Here is a 9,066-nt window from a genome sequence, read left to right on the forward strand (position 1 = left end):
AGTTAATATTAAAATTAATATTAGATGTATATATATGTTAAAAGATAAACTGAGGCATATTAAAAAAAATTAAGAATTGGAGCAAAAATTGATTTGAATTGGGCAGTGCCAAATCAGAAGTGGCTAGGAGCCCTCGGAGCCGACTCCAGCTTCTCTGAGCTTCACTGCCACCTGTGAGCCATGGCACAGGCCACGGCTTGGAGCGGAGCCCCCTTTGTCCTGTGTGGTCCCTCTAAGAAGTCCTCCTGGTGGGGCTCAGGGTGCTGGGGGCTGGGGAGATGAATGCTGCGGCCAACAGCTACCCCATGGCCTCCTGCACGTGGGTGCCCTGCGCTCGGACGTCACCGAGACCATCCTGTACGGAAAGTTCAGTCCTGCGGGGCCTGTGCTGTCCATCCGGGTCTGCCGCGATATGATCACCTGCCGCTCCCAGGGTTATGCCTATGTCAACTTCCAGCAGCCGGCTGACGCTGAGCGGGCCTTGGATACCATGAACTTTGATATAATTAAGTTAAAGCCAATCCGTATCATGTGGTCTCAGAGGGATCCTTCTTTGAGAAAATCTGGCGTGGGAAATGTCTTCATCAAGAACCTGGACAAATCTATAGATAACAAGGCACTTTATGATACTTTTTGTGCTTTTGGAAACATTCTGTCCTGCAAGGTGGTGTGAGATGAGAACGGCACTAAGGGTTATGCCTTTGTCCACTTTGAGACCCAGGAGGCTGCCGACAAGGCCATCGAGAAGGTGAACGGCATGCTCCTCAATGACCGCAAAGTGTTTGTGGGCAGATTCAAGTCTCAAAAAGAGTGGGAAGCTGAGCTTGGAGCCAAAGCCAAGGAATTGACCAATGTTTATTTCAAAAACTTTAGGGAAGAGGTGGATGATGAGAGTCTGAAAGAGCTATTCAGCCAGTTTGGTAAGACTCTTAAGTGTCCAGGTGATGAGAGATACCAGTGGGAAATCCAAAGACTTTGGCTTTGTGAGTTACGAAAAACACGAGAATGCCAATAAGGCCGTGGAAGAGATGAATGGAAAAGAAATCAGTGTGAAAGTCATTTTCGTCGGCTGTGCATAGAAGAAAGTGGAACGGCAGGCCGTGTTAAAGCAAACATTTGAACAGCTGAAACAGGAGAGAATTAGTCGCTATCAGGGGGTGAATCTCTACATTAAGAACTTGGATGACACCATTGATGATGAGAGGTTAAGGAAAGAGTTTTCTCCTTTTGGATCAATCACCAGTGCCAAGATGATGCTGGAGGATGGGGGAAGCAAAGGGTTTGGCTTTGTCTGCTTCTCATCCCCTGAAGAGGCAACCAAAGCAGTCACGGAGATGAACGGACGCATCGTGGTCTCCAAGCCACTGTATGTCGCCCTGGCCCAGAGAAGGGAAGAGAGAAAGGCTCACCTGACCAACCAATATATGCAGCGGGTGGCCGGGATGAGAGCGCTCCCCACCAATGCCATCTTCAATCAGTTCCAGCCTGCAGCTGGGGGCTACTTTGTGCCAGCAGTTCCACAGGCTCAGGGAAGACCTCCATATTATACACCTAACCAGTTAGCACAGGTGAGGCCTAATCCACGCTGGCAGCAAGGTGGGAGACCTCAAGGCTTCCAAGGAATGCCAAGTGCTATACGCCAGTTTGGGCCTTGTCCAGCTCTTCGCCATCTGGCTCCAACTGGTGTAACGCTCTGGCCTCTCGCGGCCTCCCTGCTACCGCTCAGAGAGTCGGGTCTGAGTGCCCAGACCGCTTGGCTATGGACTTCGGTGGGGCTGGTGCCTCCCAGCAAGGGCCAACTGACAGCTGCCAGTCTGAAGGTGTTCCCACAGCTGGGCAGAACCTAGCGCCTCATGCTGCTATTGCTGCCACTGCTCCTCAGGCTGTTGCACCTTACAAATATGCCTCCAGTGTCCGCAGCCCTCACCCTGCCATCCAGCCCCTGCAGGCACCCCAGCCGGTGGTTCACGTGCAGGGGCAGGAGCCGCTGACCGCCGCCATGCTGGCCACAGCACCCCCCAGGAACAGAAGCAGATGCTGGGTAAACATTTGTTCCCGCTCATCCAGACGATGCACTCAAACCTGGCTGGGAAGATTACGGGGGTGCTGCTGGAGATTGACATCTTGGAGCTGCTGCACATGCTGGAGTCCCCCAAGTCTCTCCACTCCAAGGTGGATGAAGCTGTGGCGGTCCTACAGGCTCATCATGCCAAGAAAGAAGCTGCCCAGAAGGTGGGTGCTGTCGCTGCTGCTACCTCTTAGACAAGGACAGACCGATTGAAAAGCCAAATAAACCCTCATGGAATTCAGCTCAAGGTTTGAAGACGTCCTAGCTTGTCCTATGGACCTCAGCACCAAGAACCACAGATTGCAGATTTAATAGGTTATTTTGTATCAAAAGGTCAATTATGAAACGCCTAGAAATTTTCAATTAAAATAATATGGCCCAGACAGTGTTATTAACTTTTTCTTTTTCTGTTGTGAGTTTTGATTTTTTCTCCCCAGAAATTGGTTTTATTTGATGTACCCAAGTCTTGTTTCTCAATAAAGAAAAAATCTCCATTAAAAAAAAAATTCCCGGGCCTCCCTGGTGGCGCAAGTGGTTGAGAGTCCGCCTGCCGATGCAGGGGATGCGGGTTCGTGCCCCGGTCTGGGAGGATCCCATATGCCGCGGAGCGGCTGGGCCCGTGAGCCATGGCCGCTGAGCCTGCGCGTCTGGAGCCTGCGCGTCCGGAGCCTGTGCTCCGCGACGGGGGAGGCCACAACAGTGGGAGGCCCGCATACCACAAAAAAAAAAAAAAAAAAAAAAAAAAAAAAAAAAAAAAAAATTCCCACTTTGAGTCATCCTCTAATACATGAGATATTGACCAAAAACATTGGTATTAGTACCACTTTTATTCATCATCACAGTAAAGTTGCTCTTGTCTCACTGTAAAACTCATAGGTTATGATGTCAGATTCATAGAAGAATGGTTTTTGCTGTTCATTGTGTTGTTCACCTTGTTTCTGTTTCTCTAAACCCATTGAGACCATCTGAGGTACTGCTGATGGCATCAAACAGACTTTTGAGAGAACACAGCTCAGGAGGGAGATTACAGTGATAACTATTAGGAGGATAATACCAAGATACTGAAGTATATTGCTTAGCCAGGGCCCTCATGAACCAAACCAGTTGGTGTCAAATAAATCAAATAACGTATTTACTGGGAGGATATCAACCTCCAGGTTTTAGCCAAGTGTCTTGTTTGTTAATTTCTCATATTTGTTACAATACCAGAGGTGTTGATCCAGGTACAGAGGAGGTATTTGCTATGGCACAGACTTCTCCTTTTCAGCCAGTAAGTACTCTAAAGCAATTCTATTATCTAAAAGCACCTTAGGAAGAAAGTCTAGAGACTTTTGTTGTGTTGTTAAGGAACAGTGTCTTCCCATGCATTAACAGAAAAAGCAAGTAGCAAAAGGAATAAAGATTTCATATTAGAGATGAAGATATTGATTTATGATTTTGGAAGAGCTGTCCCCCTCAAGATGCCATCTGCTTCTGGAGAAAAACTTAGAAGTCAATTTTAATTTTAGATCTCCAGCTGGTCTTCAGTTCCAAGAGTCTGAAGGAGACCTTTTAAATTGGAGGAGGTGAACCTGAGGGTCAAGTCTCCAAAGTTTGGCTGTCATTTGGATAGTGAGGAGAACCTGGTATGGTCCCTTCCTTGGAGTTAAAGGGAAGTCTTTTGTTCTTAGTGATTCCAAATTAGAAGGGTGGGAGATCCCGTCTGCAGGCTCTGGAGGGAGGGGGGTGTCCCAGCAGGTCCCACCATGGTCACTAGAACCTGTGGAGGAGGAAAAATAATTTCCCCCCTACCCTTTATTGTGAGTGCTTGGCTGAGACCCCGTTCTTCTGCGGTACCTCATAAATGGGTAAGCTTATCCTCTACTGTGGCCATTGTAATTCAAGGTTATCTTTGGTAAGGTTAACCTGGTTGTTCAGCCTTAAAACAAAATTTTATTCCCCTGAGGCCTCAAACTGGACCCAGTCCAGTTTAAGTCAGACACATTCTAACCTTGTACCCAGTACCATTTCTAAGTTAGATCCACCCTGGCTCTGGACAGTTTCCAGAGCCAGTAGGGGGGGAAAAAAAAGCTGTAAGTCTGAAAGCTCATAATGGAAAAACTGCAGAGGTAGGATCTGAGAGGGACTTACCATCACCTCCAGAGCAACAAGACAGCAGCAAGCTCAAAGGGGCACAGCAGGTACCTTCACCTGCTTGATCTTTGTTCCAGGGACTGTCAGCAGTCTCCTTCAGTTCCCTCTTCTGACATCAGAACCATTAAAAGATAAACTGAGGCATATTAAACATTTTAAGAATTTATTTGAGCAAAAATCTGTTTGAATTTGGCAGTGCCAAGCTGAGAGTGGTTAGGTACACCCTCCTGATAGGATCTCAGGGAGAGACTTTTATAGAGATAGAGGGAAGCAAAGTAAGAAAATTGTTGATTGGCTATAACCTAAAGTCTACTTGGCTGTTTGTGATTGGTTATCTTTAGCATTTTGATTTTGTAAGCTTGAGGCATTTATATAGGCTTATATTTTGGTTTGCTTATGTAGGCTGTCATAGCATTAGAGCCACATCAGCCTAGTAACCTCCTTATTTAATTATTATTATTATTTAAAAATTTTTTTTTTATTATTAGTCTCTGCTTTACAACAAAGTGAATCAGTCATACATATACATCTGTTCCCACATCCCCTCCCTCCTGCTATTTAATTATTTTAACATACATAATACTAAAGAGCTAATTGAAATGCTATTATAAGACATGGAAATGATAACATTATTCTACAGTGGAACATATACACCTTGAAAATCTGCAGTGGATATGCTAAGAGACACATTTTTTTTCCTGCAAAAAACCACAATTTTAATCTATAAATTAACTTTGATAGTTAGGTAATATTTACCTTTGGTAATTGGTAATGGTTATAGTATTTTACTTGCTAAGAAAGCTCATAAAGGTTATGATGTTGGCTTGAAACCAGTTAGAGAGATTTCATTCCTTCCTTTCTTGATATTTATGATTTTGTCTGGTGGGTTATTTGAAAGCATGATGTGTTGGAAAGCATCTGTGAAGTCACTCAATGTCTGTTGCCGTAAGCTCCAGTGCTGTTTTTGTTTTAGAGTAAAACCCTTAGATTATTAATATTTTATAATCATTTCTATTAGTGGACTGATTCCATAGATGAGAGAGTGTTCACATTGTGTTAGCATGTGCATAGGCTAATTATCACCACTGCATGTCAGAAAGGCCAAGAAAATGTTGGGAAAAGAAAATTAAATTAATGTTAAATCTAAAATAATTGTTCAGCTTTGCCTCATATAGGATGTAGCATATATCTTGAAAATAATGGGAATAAGTAAACAAAACCACCTATGTAATAAATACTGCTTCTATAGATAGATGTGATAGAATTGAGCAACAACAAAATATGTATCTTGTAGAACAATATATAATAATGAATTAGATAATTCCTGTTAACCTGTTCACAATAAGTAGGAAAATAAAGCCTATGGCTCAGAGTATAGCTGGTGATCATTTATTACTTCATTCTTATAGCATAGCTCGTCAGTCAAAGACTTACCTTTATTTGGATAATAGTAATTATGATAATAGTTATAGTAGCAGAAATGAGATATGCTTGCATATCTACTTTAATACTTAGGGTATAATAGTAATGTGATATATAATAAACCCCAAAATTCCAATCGATATTGTGGCTCAGACTATTTTTATGCAGCTAAAGAATTTTTTACTGAACAATATGTTACAATATGTGAAATTATTCCAAACATATATACTTCAGGATGTGTAATCAATTAGAATGAATGTTGTTGTCAAGTTAAGGTCTCCACCTCCTGTGGGATCAAAAGATTCCATTTGGTTAACGTAATCTCTGCTACAATTATAGAAAGACTTACTATTAATAAAACTGCAATAATCAATAGAAATCAAAGAGGTGGTGTCTGGTATTGTGATGTAAAAGGTGGCATTATGTTAATTACTTGCAGTAATAAATTAATGGTGCCTAAAATTGTCGAGACCCCTATTAGATGAGGGGAGTAGATAGTTAAATCTATTGTGCCTGCAGGTATTAGATTGCCAGCTAATAAAAGGGTGTACCCTGTTCACCCTGTTCTTGCTTTGACTTCTGCTGTTGTTGATGCAAGTAGTAAAAGGAACCATGGGAGTAATAATCCAGAGCTTATTTATTTATTAGAATGCTATATCTGATGCACCTATCATTAGTGGTGTTAATGAGTTTCAAAGTTCTCCAATCATGTTGGCATTGCTATAAAGAAAATTGTTACTAAGACCTGAACAATAATAACCAATTATAAATTTAAATAATTTCTAATAAAATCCTCATTGATTAAAATCAGCCTAAATTAACTGTCTTGATTAGTCATCTTTACTATTCTATCTAGTTTAAAAACCAAGTAGTCAGTATACAGAAGTGACCACTTTGTGATTTGTTGAGAATAGTCAAGAGTAGATAATTTATGTAAAATGGTTAATAATAAACTTCATATGGCAGATATAAGGGCAGAGGCTAATTCTTCATTTTACCAAGCTGGGAGGTTTAACTTACATACTGAATTGCAAGTTCCAAGAAGCAGTTAAATAAAACCTTGTTTCGGTTTCTCCTGCCTCTCTCTACAAAAGTTAGAAGTGGATCAAAACCAGTATTGAGGGAAGGTAGTTGTCAATGTAAATGACACATATGCATATATTTGTAATTATTATTACATACAACAGAATAATTGCTAATGTGACCTCATGTGGAAATTACATTACACACATAGGGCTCCGATTAGTGTACATTCTGAGCCTAACTGATTACATGGCTAAGCTTGATATGGACAAATGGTATTTTGAGATTTAACTCTGTTAGTAGATATGGTCTTAGTGTGGGCATTCAGATTGTTTATGCAAGGTCAGGACAAGAATAGTTAATAATCTATACTAGTATTGATAAAGTTAGAGGTCAAAGTTGTTCTTTGATGTATCATTTCATGACATCTGCAATTGGTTGAAGTCCATAAGGACCTACAATATTTGGTTCTTTCTGAAATTCAATGTGACCTAAATTTTTTGTTGCAGCATTAAGAAGGCCAAGGTAAATAGAATAGGGAAAATTAGTAATTATAAATTAACTAGAAACTTGTTTATTAAAATTAAAACGTCAAACTCTTGAAAACAGTTTTACATTATTACTGGATTCTATCACCTAGATGAGCCCAATTCTTGACTTATTTAATATCTAGTATCTGGCTCTTTTGTGGAATGGACCTTATTGCTTAAGTCCTTTCATAATGTGAGACATCTTTGTATAAAGAGGAACCAAATGGAAGTGTTCTGATCTGAATTCAGGTCACACAGAATTTTTAATGATGGAACAAAGGAACCTTTTAAATAGAAGTTACATTTTTAGAATGTCTGGATACAACAATAAAACAATAAACTTTAACATCAATTTGACCTCTAAAATAAGATTTTATTATTTCCATTTGAGAACTCTGTTCCATTGGTGAAAATTTTGAGTAAATTAATAATAGTTATATATTTAGAATAATTAGTCTACATTTGATCATTTGGTGGCTTTTCTATACTCTGAGGTCACCTCAACCAAAATAATTAATTCAATTTATGATTAGTTACTTAGATAACTAATATTCATATTCAATTAATAAATTTAAGTTTTATGGGTTTTAGAAAGTAGAGGGAAGGTTGAATGTTTATTAAGTTACTTTCACTTCTTTTAATCTTTCTTTACTGCATATTTGTTTTAGGTTAACAGTATATTGAACAAATACGTTCAAAAATTTTTTTCTATCCTCTAGCAATAGCTTATTTATTTTGGCAAGGGACTATGCAAAAAAATATTTCTTATTACTTATATTAATTTTTTTCCTGCATATGTGGTTAATCCAATACCGTGTTAGGAGGTGGTTTTGCTTGTAGGTATTTAGCATGGTTGTGCTGGTGTGCATTTGTAATTGATGCTGCTCTTAAGCCAGTTATAATTTTATGAGTAATTACTCTCCCAGGATGGTTTTATTCTGTTTCAAATGATCTGTACATCTTCTGATTAACATTTAAATTTACATTAGGATTTATTCTTCTTTAGGTAAATTCAAAGTTGAACTTAAATTCTGCTTTGGATAACCAGCTATCACCTGGCTCAGTTTTTTTTTTTTTTTTTTTTTTTTTACCTCTACCTGTAAGTTCGTCTCATTATTTTGTCACAGAGAAAAATGTTTCCATATTAATTGTTTACAAGTAGCTTGTATGTTTTGGGCTTTCTGTGTTTTAAGTTAAAGTTCTCTGTTTATTATGTTCTAGTTAATTCATTATGCCTAAGTATAAGAGTTACTCTTTCCTTCTTTTTTTGGTTTTGAACCTTTAATGAGAAAAATTATAATATTGAACTCAAGAGTACCATGTTTGTGCGTCACTGGGTCAAGGGTTGAGGATTCAGCTAGAACTAACAAATAGGTTATATATAAACAAAGATACATGAGGTCACAGAATGAAAAACTGCTGCCTGGCACGATTATGTCTCAGTTTTCTTATCACTCATGTTGGGGATCCTGTAGCCGACGAGAATAGACATCCATACTCTGGGTGCCCTCCAACACATCTACCTCCAGCAGCATGTGGTGAATCTTCGTCAGAAATTTCTCATCACACTCATACCCTTTAATTGGCCCTTTGGGTACCTCGCCCAGATGCAAGGTATCTGCCACCTCCAGAAACACTGCTTACTCCACCTTGGGTATCACTCACCAAGAAGTTTAGATTGAACTTCACTGGGTTGATGCAGACCTTGGTGGCCTAGAGATGCAGGAGGAAGCCATGGGTACTGCCCCCATCTCTCCTCTCACCTGTGACCTCAGAGAGTTATGAGTGAGCAGCTTACCTTAGCCACCAAGCCATCTTGCCAGGCTGAACAGGAAGTAGGTTGGCACTCCTGCCTGTGTCACTTCCGGGATGCTCCCCTTGCTATATCCT

General features: G+C 40.1%; 1 pseudogene; it reads left to right on the forward strand.

The window, feature by feature from the left end:
- The first annotated feature begins 278 nt into the window (after positions 1-278).
- Positions 279-2,262, forward strand: LOC132492014 (polyadenylate-binding protein 4-like; annotated as a pseudogene).
- Positions 2,263-9,066: the final 6,804 nt, after the last annotated feature.

Source organism: Mesoplodon densirostris, chromosome 6 (genome assembly GCF_025265405.1).
Source record: "Mesoplodon densirostris isolate mMesDen1 chromosome 6, mMesDen1 primary haplotype, whole genome shotgun sequence".
Taxonomy (NCBI): Eukaryota; Metazoa; Chordata; class Mammalia; order Artiodactyla; family Ziphiidae; genus Mesoplodon; species Mesoplodon densirostris.